Source organism: Pristis pectinata, chromosome 1, assembly GCF_009764475.1.
Source record: "Pristis pectinata isolate sPriPec2 chromosome 1, sPriPec2.1.pri, whole genome shotgun sequence".
Taxonomy (NCBI): Eukaryota; Metazoa; Chordata; class Chondrichthyes; order Rhinopristiformes; family Pristidae; genus Pristis; species Pristis pectinata.
In genome coordinates, this window is record NC_067405.1 from 79,530,334 (window position 1) to 79,553,865 (window position 23,532).

The window sequence follows — 23,532 nt, forward strand, 5'->3', positions numbered from 1 at the left end:
CTCCCACCACATCCCTCCTCCCTTCCCATACTTCCCATCCCTCTCCTCTCCTCCCCACCACACCTCTCCCCATTATATACCATCCCTCCCCACTCACAACTCTCCCAGATTCCCCTTTGGTCTTTCCTACCAAATCACATCCCAACTCCCCCAGACCCGCCCCACACCTCCAGCAAGTTCCTCCCCACCCTCTCCTGACCACTGGACTCTCCCCCATACCCGCCCCTTCACTATCCCAGCAACCATTCTCGACCTTCCCCAGACCCCAAGGACTGTCCCATGACTTTCCCCCACACACTCTCCAAGAATCTCCCCCAACTCTCTCTGACCCAACCCCTAAACTCACTTCCAGAATCTCCCCCCTCCCCCAATCTTCCCCGATACTCCCCCGGACCTTTATTCTCCCCTGTTCCTAGGAAAGTGATCCCAGCCTATCCAATCTCTTGATACAGAGACCTTTTCCCAGTCCTGCCAACACTCTGGTAAATGGTTTGCGTGTTCTGCCCAATCCCATCAGGTTTGCCATGACCCAAGCAAGAAATGACTGGCAAAAGCCTTTGTTAACAGGACCCCAATACAACACCAGTTGGGCCAAGGACCAAATCTCACTGCAACAGGGGCTGCAGGAACTGATCAGGACTGAACGTATAAAGGGTTTATTTGCGGTCCACTCTATTGCCGCCACAGAGAGAGCAGCAAACCACCATGGCTTTCAAATTTGGCGAATAAATGATCAGATGTCAAAGTAATTGATCAGACAAATGGCCCTGAAGAACATCTCGCTCAGTTGTGACGTCACACAGAGAACCACAGCTCTCAAACTATGTTCCGGAAAGTGCAAACTGATATTGAATATTCCTGGTTTTCGGTGTTTTAAGAGGGATAGGGAAGGGCGGAGAAGAGGAGGAGGGGTGGCAATACTGGTCGGGGACACTGTTACGGCTGTGGAAAGGATGGATGTTGTAGAAGGATCATCTCTAGAGTCCGTAAGGGTGGAAGTGAGGAACAAGAAAGGAGCAGTTACTCTACTAGGAGTATTCTATAGGGCCCCCGGTAGCAGTAGAGATATAGAGGAGCAGATTGGCAGGCAGTGTTTGGAGAGAAGCAAAAATAACAGGGTTGTCATAATAGGAGACTTCAACTTCCCAAATATAGACTTGAACCTGCTTAGTGCCAAAGGTTTAGATGGGACGCAATTTGTGACGGAGGGATTCCTGACACAATATGTCGACAGGCCGACTAGAGGGAATGTCATGCTAGATCTAGTTTTAGGAAATGAACCGGGACAGGTGAAGGATCTATTGGTGGGTGAGCATTTGGGGGACAGTGACCATTGCTCCATAACCTTTAAAATTGTCATGGACAGGGACAGGTGCACAGAGGACAAGAAGATATTTAATTGGGTAAGGGCGAACTATGAGGCTATAAGGAGAGAACTTGGGAATGCAAAGTGGGATGTCCTTTTTGAAGGGAAATGTACCATGGAGATGTGGTCGATGTTCAGGGATCTTATGCAGGATGTTAGGGATAAATATGTCCCGGTGAGGCAGAGAAGGAATGGCAGGGTGAAGGAGCCATGGGTGACGAGAGAGGTTGAACGACTAGTTAGAGAGAAGAAGGTAGCGTACATAAGGTATAAGCAGCAAAGTTCAGACAGGGCCCGTGAGGAATATAGAGTAGAGAGGAAGGAACTTAAGAAAGGGCTGAGGAGAACTAGAAGGGGACATGAAAAGGCATTGGCTAGTAAGGTTAAGGAAAATCCCAAGGCCTTTTTCACGTACGTGAAGGGTAGGAGGATGGCTAGGGTAAAGGTAGGTCCGATTAAAGACAAAGGTGGGAGAATGTGCCTGGAAGCGGCGGAAGTGGGAGAAGTTCTCAATGAATACTCCTCTTCAGTATTCACTAAGGAGAGGGGTCTTGATGACGTGGAAGGGAGTGCTGGTGAGGGTAATGTTCTCGAGGTTGTAGATATCAAGAGAGAGGATGTGTTGAAGTTGTTAAATAATATCAAGACGGATAAATCTCCGGGGCCTGACGGGATTTTCCCCAGGCTGCTTCAAGAGGCGAGAGAGGAGATTGTTGAAACGCTGGTAAGGATCTTTGAGTCCTCGTTGTCCACGGGGATGGTGCCAGAGGATTGGAGGGTGGGGAATGTTGTCCCCTTGTTCAAAAAAGGTAGTAGGGATAGTCCAGGGAATTACAGACCGGTGAGCCTTACGTCTGTGGTGGGTAAGCTGTTAGAAAGGATTCTAAGGGATAGGATCTATGAACACCTGGAGAATCATGGACTGATTAGGGACAGCCAGCATGGCTTTGTGAAGAGAAGATCTTGCCTCACAAGCCTGATAGAGTTCTTTGAGGAGGTGACCAGGAAGATTGATGAGGGTAGTGCAGTGGATGTGGTCTATATGGATTTTAGTAAGGCGTTTGATAAGGTACCTCATGGTAGGCTTCTTCAGAAGGTCAGAGGCCAAGGGATCCAGGGAAGCTTGGCTGTGTGGATTAGGAATTGGCTTGCCAGTAGAAAGCAGAGGGTTGTGGCGGAAGGAGTGCCCTCAGATTGGAGGGCAGTGACTAGTGGTGTCCAGCAGGGATCAGTTCTGGGACCTCTACTTTTTGTGATATTTATAGATGACTTAGATGAGGGGGTAGAAGGCTGGGTTAGTAAGTTTGCGGACGACCCTAAGATCGGCAGTGTTGTGGATAGTGTGGAGGGCTGTCGGAACTTACAGAGGGATATTGATGGGATGCAGAGCTGGGCTGATGGAGTTCAATCTGGAGAAGTGTGAGGTGGTACACTTTGGAAGGACAAACTCCAGGGCAGAGTTCAAGGTAAATGGCCAGGTACTTGGCAGTGTAGAGGAGTAGAGAGATCTAGGGGTTCATATTCACAGTTCACTGAAAGTTGCCTCACAGGTGGATAGAGCAGTTAAGAAGGCCTATGGGATGTTAGCTTTCATAAGTCGTGGGACTGAGTTTAAGAGCCGTGAAGTGATGATGCAGCTTTACAAAATTCTAGTTAGACCACACTTAGAGTACTGTGTTCAGTTTTGGTCGCCGCATTATAGGAAGGATGTGGAGGTGTTGGAGAGGGTGCAGAGGAGATTTACCAGGATGCTGCCTGGATTAGAGTGTATGGAATATGAGGAGAGGCTTAAGGTGCTAGGGTTTTATTCACTGGAAAGGAGGAGGATGAGAGGAGACATGATAAAGGTATATAAAATATTGAGAGGAATAGATAGAGTAGACAGCCAGCACCTCCTTCCCAGGACACCAATGCTCAAGATGAGAGGGCATGGCTTTAAGATTATGGGTGGGAGGTTCAGGGGAGATATCAGGGGGAGGTTTTTCACCCAGAGAGTGGTTGGTGCATGGAATGCACTGCCTGGGGTGGTGGTGGAGGCAGATACATTGGACAGGTTCAAGAGTTTGTTGGATAGGCACATGGAGGAATGTGAGATAGAGGGATATGCGGGAGGAAAGGGTTAGATAGTGTGAGGGTGGTTTGATGGATGGCACAACATGGTGGGCCGAAGGTCCTGTTTTGTGCTGTATGGTTCTATGGTTCTATGGTATAACGTCCTGACATTTGGGAATGATGGGACCAACCACACATTCTTTCACCCCAGTCAGAGTTAAGGGTTGAGAAAGGATTAAGAACAATGGAGAAGAAAATAAGGTGAACTAGTCACCTGAGCCACTGGATTAGAGAGCGGAAAGCACTGAAATTCTGCACTAAGTACAGGAAGCAGTACCTCCCTTCCTGGGGCTTTGCATTAATAGCTATCATTTTGGTTCAGCATGAACTAGTGCTTGCAATGGATGTAAAGAGCAGTTCAACTGTCCTTTAAAAAATAATGGACAGTGTGTGGCTGGAATGAGGTGTCAGTATTCATTTTAGTGATCTCGCCAGTGGTATTGGTTATTGGTTTATTATTGTCACATATACTGAGATACAGTGAAAAACTTCTGTTTGTGCACCATCCAGATAGATTAAACCATACATAAGTACATTGATGGAGTAAGAAAACAGAATGCAAAATATAGTGTTGCGGCTACAGAGGAAGTGCAGAGCAGGTAGACAAATAAAGTGCAAGGGCCACAATGGGGTAGACTGGGAGATCAAGAGTACACCTTCAGCGTGTGAGAGGTTCATTTATGAGTCTGATAACAGTGGGATGGAAGCTGTCCTTGAGTCTGGTGGTTTGTGCCCTCGAGCTTTTGTACCTTCTGCCCAACAAGATCTACATTTATCGCCCATACTTAATTGCTCTAGTACACCACCATCCCTAATGGTGTCAATGAATGAGCAAGTTGTAGTGATTTGCATCTATCTGCCTGAGCCCATGAGCCCATTTGTACATTAGAAAAGGTGAATATTGTCAACCTTTATATTGTCAACAAGACGTGAGTCAGGTTTTCACTGTGCTGTGACAGTTTCATGATCCAAACAAAACTAACAGAAGGACACAAAAATTAACACCAAGAATAAAGGGAATAAAATTATGATGAAACTGAAGATTTGCAGGAAAGGAGATAAAAAGTTTTAGCTCAATTAATTGGATGTATGTTGTAGTGAGAACACTTAATTACAGCGCCTTTAAACGCTTTGAGGTAGGACAAATTGTTTGCCCATAAAGTACAAGAGCTGTGGATGGAATGCTCCACAGCTGAACTCATCCACCAAAACATCCCATTGGGAATGCCACAGGTAAGATCACAGTGATGGGATGAGGGGAAGGTATCCAAATTATAGGAAGCACCTTGTACACACACATAAATTGCAGGTAAACATGCTTCACACATGTAGCTCCCAAACCAGCAGCCATGGTGGTCTCTCCCCACTTTGCTTTCGACCTTATCCATTAACTAAATGCTCACCTGCATCAAAATGAAAATGTGTCCCATTACTTACTTGGAGACAGAATGCCTAGTGACATGGTGTCAAGGCAACAACCTTTCCCTCAATGTCAGCAAAACAATAGAGCTGGTTATTGACTTCAGGAAGCGGGGCAGAGTACACACCCCTGTCTGTATCAATGGTGCTGAGGGGGAGATGGTTGAGAGCTTCAAGTTCCTAGGTGTAAATATCACCAATATCTTGTTCTGGTACAACCATGTAGACGCTATGGCCAAGGAAGCGCACTGGTGCCTCTACTTCCTCAGAAGGTTAAGAAAATTCAGCATATCTTCGATGACCCTCACCAATTTTTATAGATGCACCATAGGAAGAATCCTATCCGGATGCATCATGGCTTGGTGTGGCAACTGCTCCGCCTGAGACTGCAAGAAACTGCAGAGAGTTGTGGACACAGCTCAGCACTTCACGGAAACCAGCCTTCCTTCCATGGACAATGTCTACACTTTCCACTGCCTCAGTAAAGAAGCCAGCATAATCAAAGACCCCTCTCACCCTGGTCATTCTCTCTTCTTCCCCCCTGCCATTGGGCAGAAGATACAAAACCTTGTAAATATGTACCATCAGGCTCAAGGACAGTTTCGATCCCACTGTTAGTCTCTTGAATGGACCTCTTGTACTATAAAGGTGAACTCTTGACCTTACAATCTACCTCGTCATGGCCTTTGCACCCTATTGTCTGCCTGTACTGCACTTTCTCTGTAACACCTTATTCTGCATTCTGTTATTGCTTTTCCTTTTGCGCTACCTCGACATACTTTTTGTTTTGGAATGATCTGTCTGGATGGCATGCTAACAAACGTTTTTCACTGTATCTTGGTACATGTGACAATACTTTTGCCTTACTATTTAGAAGAGCAGTTAGCCTTATCTGTGTTCCTAAAATATCCACATACGGCTGGTGACCAAAGCTCTCCAATGAAAGCAGATTAATTGGTTACTGCACATCACCCCCGTGCAGGAGAGTCAGGAGAAATTAATGGGCACGTGAGAGAGAATAGGATACGGGAAATATAGTGGGGAATGGGATTGATGGGATAGCTCTAAGAACTGCCAAGAACACAATGGGCCAAGCAGCCTGCTTCTCTGTCATAAGAAAAATTTGAAATAATACCTCTTTTGATATTATGAGCATTTAAGATAAGATAGGATAAGATATCTTTATTGGTCATATGCACATCAAAACACACAGTGAAATGCATCTTTTGCATAGAGTGTTCTGAGGACAGCCCACAGGTATCGCCACGCTTCCAGCGCCAAAATAGCATGCCCACAACTTCCTAACCCGTATGTCTTTGGAATGTGGGAGGAAACCAGAGCACCCGGAGGAAACCCACGCAGACATGGGGAGAATGTACAAACTCCTTACAGGCAGTGGCTGGAATTGAACCTGGGTCGCTGGTGCTGTAATAGCGTTACGCTAACCGCTACACTACCGTGCCTGCCCGGTATGATGTAAATCAGAACAAACTTCAGATTTTCAAGTGTTGTGCCAATGAACTTTTTGCCATGTCCCCATTGATGGCAGTTACAGAGCTGCCAGTAGATGGCACAACGCTGAGGTTTGATTGGTATAAGGCTATTGCAATCCCCACTCTGACTGGGAAACAATCTGTCAATGTGTATTCAGGCAAAATAAATAATGCTTTTGTGGCGACTCACCGTCTAGTCGGGCGAACCAGCTCGGCAGTCGGGTCACGCGGCGTCGGAGCGACGAGGCCTAAGATGGCGGCGGGCCTCGTCTTTCCGAGCGACGGGGAGAGCCCGCGCGCGGGAAAGTCCTGATGACGTAGGACTTACGTCATTACCGGTTTTTGGGCGGGAACATTCTCCCTTAAAGGGCCCGCGCAAGGCGGGAAAATAAACCAGTTCTGTTTGGCAATCCTCCGAGTAGAGTCTTGTTTTATTCCGCGGTAGCAACCGCTACACTTTTTTGATTATAAAACTTTGCAGCAACAAAGAAGTCAATAAATGGTTCTAAGGTTTGCATCAAAGGGCTGGGGATGTGGAGAAGTTGGTGAGGTCACGGGAGGAGGTTTGTTTGTTACAGAAAGGGACTGCAGATGCTGGAATCTGGAGCAACAAACAATGTGCTGGAAGAACTCAGTGGGTTGAGCAGCACCTGGGGGGGGGGGGCACGGGTTGGGAGGGTGTTGAAAGGGAAATGTTGGTGTTTCAGGTCGAGACCCTGCATCAGGACTTGGGCACGTCTTGTGTGTGAAGCAACAAAAGCAATCTGTGGAAATGCTGCTCTCTCCTCGGGTGTAATGTGGTTACTTTTAGTAGAAGTCAGCCTGCCTTCTGCAACCAATGTGGATGACATTTATAATTGTTCTTGTAAAAATTGTGTATAATTTATGTTAATTTATGTTTTTCTTGTGAATGCTGCTTATATGATGCTATAGTGCCTGTGATGCTGCTGCAAGTAGTCTTTCATCAGTAAATTGTTAAATTATTATTGTCACACTACCGAGGTACAGTGAAAAACTTTGTTTTGCATGTCATCCATACAGATCATTTCATCACATCACTACATTGAGGTAGTTCAAGGGAAAACAATAACAGAATGCAGAATAAAGTGTCACAGTTACAGAGAAATGTGCAGTGCAGGCAGACCATAAGGTGCAGGGTCATAATGAGGTAGATTGTGAGATCAAGAGTCCATCTTATTGTACTAGGGGACCATTCAATAGTCTTATAACAGCGGGATAGAAGCTGTCGTTGAGCCTGGTGGTACATGGTTTCTGGCTTTTGTATCTTCTGCCTGATGTTCAGGGTGGGTGGGGTCTTTAATTTGTTGGCTGCTTTTCCAAGGTAACGAGAAGTATAGGCAGAGACGATGGAGTGGAGGCTGGTTTTTGTGGTGTGCTGGGCTGTGTCCACAACTCTATGCAGTTTCTTGCAGTCCCGAGCAAAGCAGTTGCCATACCAAACCGTGATGCATCCAGATAGGGGTGCCTTTCTATGGTGCATCTATGGAGTACACCCTTACTAATCAAGAACCTATCAACCTCCACTTTAAATATACCCAATGACTTGGCCTGCACAGCTGTCTGTGGCAATGAATTCCACAGATTCACCACCCTCTGGCTAGAGACAGGGAGACAGACGAGAGACTTTCACCATTTCGGCAAGAGACAGGGGCCCAATGTAGTGTAATCTCACTTTGCTCGTACAAGAAAGCAACCAAAGATTAAATTTGCAAAGATAGAATCTTTTAACCTGCTATGCCAGTGGAGTGGAGCCAGTCTGGTTGTTAAAGCTCAGGTATGCCCTTTGTGGTGACAGGAGATGTAAGTTGGAGTGTAAGTCTATGGACAGCAGAACTGTACGGCCTCTGCTGGGCAAAAGGGACTGTTGATCATGGACACTTACCAAGTAAAATGGCAGTAAAGCAGCCACTGAGTCCTGGTATATGTGTTGAATGACTATAAACCACTGACCAGGGAATATTCCAATCGGGAAAGAATGCTGAGGTTATTTACGAGGATGTTACACAGAGAGATACAGTGCGGACACAGGCCCTTCAGTCCATCGGTTCTGCATGGACAATCAACCACCCATTTACCCTAATTCCTCCATTAATCTCATCTGTTGCCAGGACTCAGGGGACTGAGTTATGGAGAGAGGTTTAGCAGGTTGGTACTTTTCTCATTGGAGTGTAGGAGGATGACGGGTGATCTTCTAGAGGTGTATAAAATCATGAGGGACATAGGTGAAGGCACGCAGTCTATTTCCCAGGGTTGGGGAATCCAGAACTAGAGGGTGCAGGTTTAAGGTGAGAGGGGAGAGATTTAATAGAAACCTGAGGGGCCTCTTTTTCACCCCGAAGGTGGTCTGTATGTGGAATGAGCTGCCAGAGGAAGTGGTTGAGGCAGGTACATTAACAACACCTAAAAGGTACTTGGACAGGTACACGGATAGGAAAGGTTTAGAGGGATATGGGCCAAATGTGGGCAAATGGGACTGACTTAGATGGGAATCTTGGTTGGCATGGACCAGTTGGGCCAAAGGACCTGTTTCCGTACTGTGTGACTCTGACTCTTTTTCATACAGAAATATCCTCAGCTGTTCAGTGACAAGTTGAAGGCAAGGATAGAGTCAGATTTGGTGAAACAGCAGACTCGATGTCACGGTCCAGCAGCTTCAGCAGATAGGCTGAGAGAACAGCTGGATGGTGAGATCAGATCCAATAAGCTGCTCCAGTAACAACACCCAGTGCTCAGATCAGCTCAAGAGAAGCAATATCCAGCAAGGATGGGTTGCTGCAGTTAAGACATTTAAAAAGAGCATTGCCAACAGTGTCCAAAAGGAGTAAGGGAGGTGCAGCCAGTGAATTTAGTATAAATAAAGTAGGGAATTTAAAACATTTGTTTGGGGTGTGCAAAACAGTGACGTTATCTTAAGTGTATTCTTTGTGAGTTAGTGTAAGGGTACAGCAGGGTATCTCAGACCCAGGCAATGCACATCATGTGGGAATTCCAGAATGCTTCGGGTGACCTGGATAACCACAGCTGCAGGAAATGTTGTCAGCGGGAGGAGTTGCAACCCTGAGTTTCAGAGCTTGAACAACAACTGGCGTCCCCACCATCCTTCCATGAGGCTGCGCACTACAGGGCCACCACAGTTCAGGTGATGGGCACTACACAACTCACTCAAGGGCAGACAGAGAGAGACTGGCTGGCCACTAGATAGACCACAAAAGCAGTAAATAGTTCAGGGGACTCTCAAGGGTATCTTACACCCTGACCAGAATTCATTTCTGAGTTCTGATGAGGGAGAGGTTTACCTCGTCAACGCAACTGGAATGAAACCATAACACTGTAGGTGGCCCAGCTGTACAGGGAGCGTGGAGGACAAAAGGTCTCTGTCTACACTTCTCGCTGCCTCGATAAAGCAGCCGACATAATCAAAGACCCCTCCCACCCCAGTCATTCTCTCTTCTCCACCCTCCCATTGGGCAGAAGATACAAAAGCCTGAAAGCACGTACCACCAGGCTCAAGGACAGCCTCTGTCCTACTGTAATAAGACTATTGAACAGTCGCCTTGTACAATAAAATGGATTCTTGACCTCACAACCTACCTCGTTATGGCCTTCCATCTTATTGTCTGCCTGCACTGCACCATCTCTGTAACTGTAATACATTATTCTGCATTCTGTTATTGTTTTTCCCTTGTACTAACTTGGTGTACTGATGTGGTGAAAAGATCCGTATGGATGGCATGCAAAACAAAGATTTTGTACCTCGGTATATGTGACAATAATAAACCAGTTTACCATTTATCAATTAACAGGGGATTCTGAAGTTGGGGAAGAGTGAGGCCTGTCTGTAGTCAATGTGTAATTGCAAATTCCTTGCTCAAGGTGCAGAATGGACTGGGAGGGATCAGTAACACCAGAATGAGAAATAGGCCCAGGGTTTAGAAATAGAACAGTACAGCACAGGAACTGGCCTCACAACGTTGTGCCGAATTAAATTAAACTAGAAATTAAACACCTAATTGAACTAATCCCTTCTGCCTGCACAATGTCCATGTGCCTCCATTCTCTGCACATTCATGTGCCTATCTAAGAGCCTCTTAAATGCCTCTATCGTATTTGCCTCCACTACCACCCCTGGCAGTGCATTCCAGGCACCCACCACTCTCTGTGTTAAAAAAAACTTGTTCCGCACATCTCCTTTAAACTTACTTTCTCTGACGTTAAATACATGCACTCTAGCATTAGACATTTCAACCCTAGGAAAAAGGTAGCGGCTGTCTACTATGTCTCTCATAATCTAATAAACCTCTATCAGATCTCCCCTCAGCCTCCGCCATTCCAGAGAAAACAACCCAAGTTTGTCCAACCTCTCCTCATAGCACATGCCCTCTAATCCAGGCAGCATCCTGGTAAACCTCTTCTGCACCATCTCCAAAGCCTCCACATCCTTCCAGTAATGGGGGCGACCAGAATTGAATCCAATACTCCCGATGTGGCCTAACCAGAATTTGATAAGGTTTGTTAAGGAAAAATAAGGATGTGATTACACGACTAGAACAGTTCCATAGGCCCAACCAGACGGTGGGAGACGGAGGAGCAATTTGCTTGGAATTTGCAGAGATGTGTAAAAGCCAGTATAGTGAGAATGGAGGAGTTTAACCATCCAAATATGGACTGGGAGAACAATAGCATCAAAGGTAAAGGAGAGAGGAGTTTCTGAAATGTGATCTGGAGAAGGTTCTGGATCAGTATGCCTCTGCTCCAATGAGAAACACTGGAGATGTTTTTGGGAAATGAGTAAGGCCAAGAGGAGTCAGTATTAGTGAGGGACCATGCAGGAACCAGTGACTGTATATCACAAAGCTTAGAACACTGCAGCACAGAAAACAGGCCATTTGTCCCTTCTAGTATGTGCCGAAACATTATTCCGCTAGTCCCATTTGCCTGCACCCAGTCAATAACCCTCCAGACCTCTCCCATCCATGTATCTATCCAATTTATTCTTAAAACTTAAGAGTGTGCCCGCATTTACTATATCAGATGGCAGTGCGTTCCACACTTTCACCATTCTTTGAGTGAAGAAGTTCCCCCTAATGTTCCCCCTAAACTTTTCCCCTTTCACCCTAAAGCCATGTCCTCTTGTACTTATCTCTCCTAATCTAGGTGGAAAGAGGCTACTCTCATTAACTCTGTCTATGCCCCTGTATCAAATCTCCCCTCATTCTTCTACGCTCCAAGGAATAAAGTCCTAACCTGTTCAATCTTTCCCTGTAATTCAACTCCTGAAGACCTGGCAACATTCTAGTAAATCTCCTCTGCACTCTTTCAATCTTACTGATATCCTTCCTATAGTTAGGCGACCAGAACTGCACACCATACTCCAAATTTGGCCTCACCAATGTCTTATACAACCTCACCATAACATGCTAACTCCTATACTCAATACTTTGATTTATGAATGCCAGAATGCCAAAAGCCTTTTTTACAACCCTGTCTACCTGTGACGCCACTTTATGTATCTGAACTCCCAGATCCCTTTGCTCCTCCACACTCCTCAGTGCCCTACCATTTACTGTGTATGTCCTACCTTGATTTGTCCTTCCAAAATGCAACACCTCACACTTGTCTGCATTAAATTCCATCTGCCGTTTTCTGGCCCATTTTTTCCAGTTGGTTCAGATCCCTCTGCAAGCTTTGAAGCTCTTCCCCACTGTCCACTATGCCTCCAATCTTAGTGTCATCAGCAAACTTGCTGATCCAATTTACCACATTATCATCTAGATCATTGATATAGACAACAAACAGTGGCCATGGAAAAAACAAACAAGGTAAAAGTAGTGGGATGAAGGAATCTAGGGGTCCAAGTCCATAGATCCCTGAAAGTGGCTGCACAAGTCACTAGGTTGGTAAAAAAAAAAGGCGTATGGTATGCTTTGCTTTTATTAATTGAGGGCATTGAGTTCAAGAGTCAGGAAGTTATGTTGCTGCTTTATAAAACTGGTTAGGCCGCATCTGGAGTATTGCATTCAGTTCTGGTCGCCCCATTATAGGAAGGATGGCGAAGGCTTTGGAGAGGGGTGCAGAAAGAGGTTTATGAGGATGCTGCCTGGATTAGAGAGTATGTGCTATGAGGAGGAGTTGGTCAAACTAGGGTTGTTTTCTCTGGAGCGGGCAGAGGCTGAGGGGAGACCTGACAGACATTTATAAGATTATGAGGGGCATAGAGATACACCTGGTATCTTTTTCCCAAGGTGAGACGGAGAAAGTCCAAAGGAGATTGTGCAGGAGCAAGATTTTTACACAGAGAGTGGTGGGTGCCTGGAATGCACTGCCAGGGGTGGTGGTGGAGACAGATATGGTAGAGATGTGCAAGAGGCTCTTCGATAGGCACTTGAATATGCAGAGAATGGAGGGTAGGCCATGTGCAGACAGAAGGAATTGGGTGTCATTAGAATCATAGAACAGTACAGCACAATACAGGCCCTTCGGCCCACAATGTTATGCCGACCTTTAAACCTTGCCTAAGACTATCTAACCCCTTCCTCCCACATATCCCTCTATTTTAAATTCCTGCATATGCTTATCTAGCAATGTCTTGAATTTGACCAATGTACCCGCCTCCACCACCACCCCAGGCAGCGCATTCCATGCACCAACCACTCTCTGGGTGAAAAACCTTCCTCTGACATCACCCTTGATCTTCCCACCCAATACCTTAAAGCCATGCCCTCTTGTATAGAGCATTGGTGCCCTGGGAAAGAGGCGCTGGCTGTCCACTCTATCTATAGAATCCTATCCGGATGCATCAGAGCCTGGTATGGCAACTGCTCTGCCCGTGACCGCAAGAAATTGCGGAGAGTTGTGGACACAGCTCAGCACATCACAGAAACCAGCCTCCCCTCCATGGACCTCTGTTCTACACTTCTCGCTGCCCTCGGAAAGGCAGCCAACATAATCAAAGACCCCACCCACCCCAGATATTCTCTCTTCTTTCCCCCTCCCATCAGGCAGAAGATACAAAAGCCCTGAAAGCACCTACCACCAGGCTCAGCAACAGCTTCTATCTCACTGTTACAAGGCTATTGGACGGACCCCTTGTACGATAAGATGGACTCTTGACCTCACAATCTAGCTCGTCATGGCTCTTGCACCTTATTGTCTGCCTGCACTGCACTTCCTCTGTAACTGTAATACATTGTTCTGCATTCTGTTATTGTTTTCCCTTGTACTACCTCAATATACTGATGTGAGAAATGATCTGTATGGCTGGCTTGCAAAACAAAGGTTTTTCACTGTACATGTGACAATAATAAACCAATTACATTTATCGAGGTGACTGGGAGACAGGGAGGGAATTATGTTTTGGGTGTGGTGATTAGCCTTAACACTAGCCCAGCTTAGACACTCCCTCACCATGCGTGGGGCACTGTGGTAAACATTGGCAATGCTGCTGGGGGTAACTAAAACCATCAGATGCACATTATTTTGTATACCTCTATCATGTCTCCCCTCATCCTCCTTCTCTCCAAAGAGTAAAGCCCGAGTTCGCTTAGTCTCTCCTCATAATCCATACTCTCTAATCCAGGCAGCATCCTGGTAAATCTCCTCTGCACCCTTTCCTATGCTTCCACATCCTTCCTATAATGAGGCGACCAGAACTGGACACAGTACTCTAAGTGTGGTCTAACCAGAGTTTTGTAGAGCTGCATCATTACCTTGCGGCTCTTAAACTCGGTCCCACGAGTTATGAAAGCTAACATCCCATAAGCTTTCTTAACTGCCCTATCCACCTGTGAGGCAACTTTCAGGGATCTGTAGATATGAACCACCAGGTCCCTCTGCTCCTCCACACTACCTAGAATCCTGCCATTAACTTTGTACTTCTGCCTGGAGTTTGTCCTTCCAAAGTGTACCACCTCACACTTCTCCAGATTGAACTCCATCTGCCACTTCTCAGCCCAGCTCTGCATCCTATCAATGTCCCTCTGCAACCTTTGACAGTCCTCCACACTGTCCACAATACCACAAACCTTTGTGTCGTCTCCAAACTTGCCAACTCACTCTTCTACCCCCTCATCCAAGTTATTAATAAAAATTAGCTTAATTAGTTTCAGCACAACATCATGGGGCAGAAGGGCCTGTTCCTGTGCTGTTCTGCGTTCTCTGAAACAGGTCTGGCCTGGGGAAACTCCAATCAAAACTTGCCAAATAAAATTGTGATCGAACAATGTAAGTAGACAGGGTGATGAAGAAGATGTTTAGCATGCTGGCCTTCATCAGTCAGGGCATCGAGTATAGGAGTAGGGACATTATGTTGCAGTGCTATAAGTCGTTGGTGAGGCCACACTTAGAGAATTGTGTACAGTTTTGGTCACCCTGTTATAGGAGAGACATTTACATGGATGCTGCCTGGACTAGAGAGCCTGAGTTTATAGGGAGAAGTTGGCCATGCTGATCTTTATTCTTGGAGCGGAGGAGAATGACGGGTAACCTCACAAAAGTTTATAAAATCATGAGGGGTATGGATAAGATGGACGGACATAGGTCTTTTACCCCGGGGTTGGAGAGTCCACAACTAGAGGGCACAGATACAAGATAAGAAGGGAGAGATATAAAAAGAGACCTGAGAGGTAACTTCTTACACAGAGGGTGGTGAGTACCTGGAATGAGCTGCCAGAGGAAGTGGTTCGAGGCGGGTACAATTGCATCCCATGTAAGAGGTATTTGGATAGGTACCTGGAGGGGAGGGGCTTGGAGAGTTATGGGTCGAATGCAGGAAACTGGGACTAACAGGAGGATGCTGTGGCTGTCATGGACCAGTTGGGCTGAAGAGCCTGTTTCATGCTATATTACTCCATGACTCCTAATGGGAGAACTGTAAATTGGAGATGTTTCAGCTGCAATTATATTCTCGTGAGGGAGAAGCGGGCAGGGATGAGGGGAGGGGTAGTTAAAGGACAGATACTAAAATAGAGGTGAAGAAAGAGCACATCACAGAGATACTCCGCAGGTTAAGCACCATCTGTGGAGTGAGAAATTAAATTAATACTTCAGGTGAATGGCCATTCTGAAGAAAGCTTTTTTTCGCTTTCCAAGCATATGACAGATGCCAGATTGTCCACACTGGTGACCGTCAGGCTGATGACAGAACTTCAGAGGAAAAGTACTAATAGAAATGAGAGAGAGTATTAGAATTGATCGGCAGCAAACATAAAAGAGAATCAGAAAGAATCCTATAAAAGAAAAGGAAAAGGGTTGTGAGAGGAGAGGTGTCTCTGATCAGAGATCCAAAAAGAAATCTACTCAGGGAGGCAGAGAGCATGGCTGAGGTACCAAATGAATACCCATCTTCATCATGGAAGAAGATGTTTGAAATTCTGGATGGGCTGAAAATTTATGAAGAGCAGCTACGAAAAAGACAAATGGCACCAAAATGGATAAGTCCACTGGTACAGATGGAATGCATCCTAAGTTACTGGGGGAAATAAAGAAGGAAATTGCAGAGGCCCTGACCATAATCTCCTAAACTTCTAAACTCTATGACTCTATAAGTGTGGCGTCAGCCATTTGGACAAGGATGTTCTCTCTTCTCCCCTCTTCCATCAGACAGAAGATAGCGAAGCCTGAAAGCACGTACTACCAGGCTCAAGGACAGCATCCACCCTGTTGTTATAAGACTATTATATGGCCGGCTAGTATGAAAGGATGGACTCCTGACCTCACAATCTACCTCATCATGACCTTGCACCTTATTGTCTGCCTGCATTGCACTGCACTTTCTCTGTAACTGTAACACTTTATTCTGCATTCTGTTGCTGTTGTACTTTGTACTAACTCAATGCACTGTTGTAATGAATTGATCTGTGTGAACCGTATGCAAGAAAAGTTTTTCACTCGATACATGTGACAATAATAAACCAATCTACCAATTTAATTTACAAATTTACAAGTATGGATTGATTAGAGAAATCTAGCACAGATTTGCTAAAGATAAATTGTGTCTGTAACTTTTTGATGACGTAACACAGTGGTTTTCAACCTTTTTCATGCTGCAGCCCCCCAGAACATATCCTTGTTAGATGGCGGATCCCCCAAAGCCCACAAAATCAAACAATTGATAATTCATGCATACAACACTTAAATTACTGCAGATAGGCCCTATTGAAATAGTGACTATTTCAATCACCGATAATTACCAGCGGTGTCTTTCAGTGTTCAGTTCAATGTGAAGGTTGTGCCTGTTTTGCACTGCACTTTGTCCAAACGTATGTGCGACAAACATATGCATATGTCATCCTCAATATTCAGTCTTAATCTGTATTTGGTTTTCATGGCAGTGACTGCAGAAAATGCTACTTCACACAAGTAAGTGGTTGCAAATGGTAACAGAACATTGACGGCTTTGCTGGACAGCAGTGGATACTCCTGGGAACATGCTATCCAGAATGACAATAGTGACATTCGGTTGAACTGCAAGCACAAAGTCCTGTCAGATGACAGTTCAGCCAATTCTTGTTCACGTCCAGTTAAATCAGTAAGCATGCATTCAAACGGATTTCGAATCCAATCAAACATGCTCGTGTCATCGTCGCTGAAATACTCATGGAAATAATGTGACAGCTGTTGAATATGGTTCAAAATGGTGCTCGCAAAGGCCTCTGTCTTAGTCTCATTCACTATCAGAAAGTCAGCCAGCAACGGAAGCATATCATAGACACCTTGCTTGCATCTTCCCTTCCAGATACGGAGTTTTTTCTGAAAGGCATTGATTTTGTCATGCGTTTTCAGAACATTTGAGCCAGGTCCTTGCAATGATAGATTTAAGTTGTTCAAAATGTTGAAAATATCTGCAAGATAAGCTAATCTGGCAACCCACATCTCATCTGTCAAGAACTGTGCCAATGACCTGTTATGCTCATTTAGAAAAATGAGCAGTTCATCTCGCAATTCATATACACACTGTACAACACAGCCTCGTGACAGCCATCTGACTTCTGTATGTAGCAACAAGTGCTTATGCTCGGCTTTCATTTCACGGCATATGTTTTCAAACAAACAATGATTGAGCGGCCTGGCTTTGATAAAGTTAACGATTTTAATGCACGTGGAAAACACATCCGCAAGATTTTCATCCATGTCCTTTGTAGCCAAAGCCTCACGGTGAATCTTGTAGTGGGTTGCTGCTACATGTGGAGCTACTTCTTTCACTCGTGCGACTAGACCCGACTTCCGTCCCATCATTGTGGCAGCACCATCCATGCATACTCCAATACACTGTGTCCACGCCAATGCCGATCATACAAAAAAAGCGTCAAGCACACAGAAAAGCTCTTCACCTGGGAGCACCTTGCAAAACAAAAAGTCTTCCAAAGCCTCTCCTTCCCAGCAATATCGAACATAAACCAACAACTGCGCAGCACTGGCAACATCAGTACTTTCATCGAGCTGAATCACAAATCTGACTTGCTGAAGACGTGCTATCAGCTGGCTCTGTATATCTTCCGCCATATCGCCAATTCTTCTGTTTACTGTGTTATCAGACAGTGGAATGGCTTTCAGTTTTTGACTGGATTCTTTTCCCAGTACAACTTCGCACATATCTACTGCTGCAGGCAGTATAAGCTCTTCTCTAATTGTGTGAGGCTTTCTGGAACGTGCTATTCGTAATGCTACCAAATATGATGAACGAAGAGCCTTCTCATTTACAGTGGCACAAGCTGTCATTTTGCCTTTCTGCTTGAGGTACAGCTCCTTCTGCTGCTCAAAATATTCCTTCGGCTTACTGGCAATATCTGGATGTGCTGTTGTTAAATGGCGCTTCGATTTCACTGGTTTCATTGCATCGTTGGACAGTGTTTGCAAACACACAACACAGAGAGGTTGGTCCGCATTTGTCCCCACTGCGATGAAGCCATATGAAGTGTATTCTGGATCATACTTGCGTCATTTTCTCTTTCGGTCACCCTTATCCCCCTCGTCATCAGAACCTTCTGATTTCTGGTCAGCTTTTCTCTTCAGAAGTTTCTCCATACTCAGCAATACACGCTGGACAGTTTAATTACTATTACTGATAAACAAAATTATCAAAACTAATCTAAAACTTACACGCTTGCGCACTTTTCCTTTAACAGTGACGTCACTGTGGCGTAAATGCACGATAAGTAAGCAATATTATTAAGGCACGCCAACGACGTCACTCAGTCTTGCTAACACTACAGTGCACAACAGAATAGTAGTGAGTAGTGAACACTACTGACTACTCTGACTACACAAATCGAATATTAAGCGGCAGCTTACCAGAAGGGAACACCATCTAAGTCTCTAAGATAGTCGCTTATAACAGATAGAATAGATATGGCCGATTTTCTGAATAGTGGAAAACTGGAGCAAGCAAGTAAGCTACGTCTTTGCAACAGGTTGCTTTTCCATTTTTTTCTTGGCTTGCTTGTGGACCCCCTGGCAACCCACCACGGACCCCCAGGGGTCCGCGGACCACAGGTTGAAAACCTCTGATATAACAGATATAAGCAATGGGTTTATGGGTTTCAAATATATGGGTTTCAAAGACATTAAAAAAGTGCCAGATAATATCCTTGTCATCAAACCAAACACCACAGAATAAAAGGGGCTGGAGCAGTATGGATAAAAAATCAGCGCAGTAACCGAAAACAGAAGTGTTGAAGCTTGTTTCTCAGACTTGAGGGAAACGTGGAGCAGAGGTCCTCAGCAACTGGTCGTCAGACCACTGCTTTTCTTCATCTACATGATTGACTTATGCTCAAGTAGAGAGGATACAGCTTTCACATTTCCAGATGAACCAAAATGTGGAGGAGCAATGAACTGTAAGGAGGAGAGCAACAGACTTCAAGGGGTGGAGTGGATGGACAGGTGGCAGATGAAATATGAAGTGTTACATCTTAGTAGAAGAAGAGGCAATATAAGCCAATGGGCACAATTTTGAAAGAAGCAGACAGACTGAGATCTGGGGGCTATATGCACGTAGTTCATCATGTGTGCTGGGGCAAGTTGAGAAAGAGTTTAAAAAAGTCTATGGGGTTTATAAACAGCAGCACAGAGTAAAAGAGCAAGGAAGTCATGATGAACTGTTACAAAAACTAGTTCCACCATAAATGGAGCATTGTGTTCTTCAGGAAAGACGTAAAGGCTTCAGAGAAGGTGCAGAAGAGATTTATCAAAATGATTCCAAGGATGAGGAACTTGTTATGTGGAGTTGTTCTCATAGAATATAGAACACAGAACATACAATGCAGAACAGTACAGCACAGAAACGGACCCTTCAGCCCACAATGTCTGAGCCGAACATAATGCCAAATTAAACTAATCCCTGCTGCCTGCACATGATCCATCTCTCTCCAGTTCCTGCATCGTCATCTGCCTGTCTAAAAGCCTCTTGAATGCCACTATCGTATCTGCTTTCACCACCACCCTAGCAGCTTGTTCCAGGCACCCACCGCTCTCTGTGTAAAAAACCTGTGCCACACATCTCCCTTAAACTTTCTCTCTCTCACCGTAAAGCTATGCCCTGTAGTATTTGTCATTTTTATCCAGGGAAAAAGACCCTGTCTATGCCTCTCATAATCTTATAAACTTCTATCAGGTCTCCCCTCAGCCTCCGCTGTTCCAGAGAAAACAACCCAAGTTTGTCCAACCTCTCCTTATAGCTCTAATCCAGGCAGCATCCTAGTAAACCTTTTCTTTGAACAGAAGAGATTGTGAGGAGATCTGATAGAGATATTTACAATTGTGAATTGTAATGTGAGCAGATAAAGGGAAACCTTTCCTATTGGTGGAGGGGTCAAGAACTGGATGACGTAGAATGAAGGTTGGCAAAAGGACATGAGGAATATTTTCCAGAGTGAATGGTTGCAATCTGGGATGATCAGCCTGGGAAGAGTACTGGAGGCAGATTCAACTGCAGCATTCAAAAGGGAGCTGGATAACTGTCTGAAAAGAGAAGACCTTGCAGAGTTATGGGAGAGGGTGGGGAGTGGGAATATCTGGATTGCTCTTACATTGAGTCTGTGTTGTCGATGACACTGCGGTTGTTGGACGAATCACAGGTAGTGACGAGTCAGTGTACAGGAGTGAGATAGGACACCTGGTTGAGTGGCACTGACCGTCAATAAAACTAAAGAGCTGATTGTTGACTTCAGGAAGGGGAAGGAGGGCGACCACGCACCAGTCCACATGGGTGGATCAGTGGTGGAGAGGGTCAGCAGCTTTAAATTCCTGGGTGTTTACGTATCAGATGATCTGTCCTGGGCCCAGCACATAGATGCAATCACAAGGAAGGTGCATCAGCATCTTTACTTCCTTAGGTTAAGGAAGTTTGGTATGTCCCGAACACTCTTCTACAGACTTCTATAGATGTACCGTTGAAAGTACACTGACTGTTTGCATCATGGTCTGAAACGGCAATTCAAATGCGCAGGAACATAAGAAGTTGTAGAGAGCAGTGGACTCTGTCCAATACATCACGGGCACATCCCTCACCACCATCGGTCGTATGTATAGGAGGCGCTGCCTCAAGAAGGCAACATCCATCATCAAAGATCCCCACCATCGAGGCCTTGCCATTTTCTCGCAGCTACCATTGGGGAGGAGGTACAGAAGCCTGAAATCCCACACCACCAGGTTCAGGAACAGCGACTTCCCTTCAACCATTCGCTTCTTGAACCAACCTGCACAACCATAATCACTACCTCAGTATAGCAACACTAGGACCACTTTGAACTACAATGGACTTTGTTTTTATTGTTCTAATTCTGTTCTTTGTTGTAAAAATTGTGTATAATTTATATTTATGTTTTTCTTGTGAATGCTACTTATCTGATGTGATGCTATGTGTTTGTGATGCTGCTGTAAGTTTTTCATTGCACCTGCGCATACACATACTTGTGCAAAACTCGATTTTGACTTTGATTGGGCCAAATGGCCTCCTCTGCCACTGACAGGAGATGCAGCAACACACTTACACTGTGCTGCAGTTTTCAAGGCTTTTCATGCATGAAATGAGTTTCGGCCCATGTGATCAGATGAACAATCATCTCATTTAACTACTTTCCACACACCTGTTGGCAGGTACACAGGTACCAGTGGGGATCAGTACCCAGCCAGAAGATTTCCAAAGGCAAATGCAGGAGTTGATGGGAAGATTTCAGGGAATTAATGTGATCGCTGGTGAGTTTGTAGAGGGAGGTTTGGATAGAAAAGCTAAAAAGAGTAATTGAAGACCATGGTAAATATCGAGATGCATTTCTTCAGCAAGTATAGAAAGTGCTGAATAAACTGAAACTTCAGAGGCAAGATGTTCCGTCCAATGCACACAGTGAGATGGGAGAGATACAGCCAAAAGCAGCTTTAGAAAAGCCATACTTATGGATATGGCTGGGATAAAATATTTGTTGGTACATGCTCAATATCTGAATAAGTTTCTTGCTCATCCATTGGACAAGGTGAAGGCACTCAGAGATTTAACATACTGATACAGAGTGGTATCATCACTACTGACTGCGGAACTTGTGAGAGTCCACATGACTCTGCAAAGGAAGCCACAGTGACAATGTGTAACAAATAATCTGCTGGAGGAACACAGGACTCTGATGCAGATCCGAAACGTTGACAATTCCTTTCCCCGCACAGATGCTGCTCGACCCGCTGTTCCTCCAGCAGATTGTTTGTTACTCCAGGTTCCAGCATCTGCAGAACTCTTGTGCCCAAATAAGAATAAGGGCTTATCAGTGAAATCTTTTTTATTTAATCAAGTAACTTTGTTGTTCATTTGAATTTCTGGTTATTTTACCAGTATCTTAGAGAGAGGAACCAAGGCACAGTGTCAGAACTGGTGGTGGATGGAACTATAAGACTTGGGTAACATGCTCAAATCAGAATATTGAACGCTGGGGGTGATCTCTCTTTTTTGAGAGAATAAGTGGCTATTTGACAACAGTGAGCTGTGTGATTCCAGTGAGACAGTGTCTGACAAAGATGCACAAGTATCTGGATTTCTAGGTAACTAACCCGGAGACAGTGGAAGACGGAATTCATTGTATATTGATGGATAAAAGTGCAGAGGGAGGGGAAAATCCTGTATCCCATCGGTCACAAGGGGAGAGAATTGTACCGTACATGGCCTGGCTCATTTCCCAGAACCATCTCCAGTGTTCCTCATTGGGGTAGAGACCCTGGAGACTACTAGGTGCATTACAAGTCCACTGCAAATCGCTTAGAAACAATTGATCAGGTCTTGACTTGCAACTAGGAGTAAGGACGATCCTTGACACTTCCTCAATGGATCTAAGACCATCAGCGGATAACTGCAGTCTCACAAATTAGTTGTCCCCACTCATCAAGGATCAGTTCAATTGTGGAACCCAGGAGTTTAGCCAGTGAGAGCGGTTGCCAAAGCCAGGCTAGAAATGCTGGATGGCAACAGCAGGACGTACATTCGGAGGAAGGCAAGGAAAAGGCAGAAAAGGAAAACAACAGCCCAGGTTGCTCATTGCATGAGATGTGTGGACTACTGATGGCTGACCAAGAATGTGGAGTGGCGCTGTCTGGATGCTCCGAAGCTGGCAGTCAAATAAATGAAGGAGACAGTCACAGCAGAGCCTGTGTCCTGATGCCTTAATGATAAAAAGATGACACGGAGGCAGAAGCCTCCAAGGGGCTTGGAGTATTGATCTTGCAGGAGGGACAACTGAGAGTACTGTCACAAACCAGCAACAAAAGGAAACACACTGAGCATGATTCAGTGTTAAAAACTATTTTATTAATCACTACTATATGATAATACGTAAAATAAAAGTAAAAATGTTAGTATGTTAGAATTCAAAAATGTTAAACCTTGAACGTTAACCCCAAAACTAAACTCGTCGTGTGTGTGTGTGACAAAGTCCAAAACTCCAAATTCCAGAATGGTTCTTAAAGTTCAGTTCCGCAAGCCATAAGGTGAAACATGAGCAAGGGCTTCTTCAACAACCACCGTTGTCTGAAGATAAGATGTAGATGTAGAAAAACATAGAGAGAGTACATACGAAATCCAAATGTTCCACGATGGACCCCAAACGACACTCCAGTGTTACTCGGTAGTGACTTCCTCACCCCGAA